Source organism: Colobus angolensis, unplaced genomic scaffold, assembly GCF_000951035.1.
Source record: "Colobus angolensis palliatus isolate OR3802 unplaced genomic scaffold, Cang.pa_1.0 Scaffold34, whole genome shotgun sequence".
NCBI lineage: Eukaryota > Metazoa > Chordata > Mammalia > Primates > Cercopithecidae > Colobus > Colobus angolensis.
In genome coordinates, this window is record NW_012116710.1 from 723,015 (window position 1) to 723,595 (window position 581).

The following is a 581-nucleotide window of genomic DNA, read 5'->3' on the forward strand; positions in this document are numbered from 1 at the left end:
CTGCCTCAGCCTCCCAAGTAGCTGGGATTACAGGCATGTGCCACCACGCCCAGCTGATTTTGTATTTTTAGTAGAGACAGGGTTTCTCCATGTTGGTCAGACGATAATTGATCTCGATGATGAGGAAGGTTTAGCTCTGCTACAGACTTTCCATGTGACTGTATACAAATCCCCTGTCTTCTCTGGGTCTCAGTAGAAATGCTCTGCCCAGGAGTTGGGTGCGGTGGCTCATGCCTAGCACTTTGGGAGGCCGAGGCGGGTGGATCACCTGAGATCAGGAGTTCGAGACCAGCCTGGCCAACATAGCGAAACCCTTTCTCTACTAAAAATACAAAATCGGCCAGGTGTGGTGGCAGGTGCCTGTAATCCCAGCTACTAGGTAGGCTGAGGCAAGAGAATAGCTTGAATCCAAGAGGCAGAGATTGCAGTGAGCCAAGATTTTGTCACTGCATTCCAGCCGGGGCAACAGAGTAAGACTCCATCTCAAAAAAAAAAAAAAAAAAGTTATCTGCCCAGGGTGGTTGGAAACTCAGGGGAGAGATTAGCAGTGATTCTCTGTAAGTTTTCCAGTGAGGACAGGA

General features: G+C 49.1%; 2 protein-coding genes across 5 annotated transcripts in view; one reads left to right on the forward strand and one right to left on the reverse strand.

Moving 5' to 3' along the window:
• OGG1 (8-oxoguanine DNA glycosylase) overlaps positions 1-581 on the forward strand; it is a 22,250-nt gene that overhangs the window by 19,820 nt on the left and 1,849 nt on the right. The window lies entirely within an intron of this gene.
• The window catches only part of CAMK1 (calcium/calmodulin-dependent protein kinase I), a 15,049-nt gene that overhangs the window by 11,499 nt on the left and 2,969 nt on the right, over positions 1-581 (reverse strand). The window lies entirely within an intron of this gene.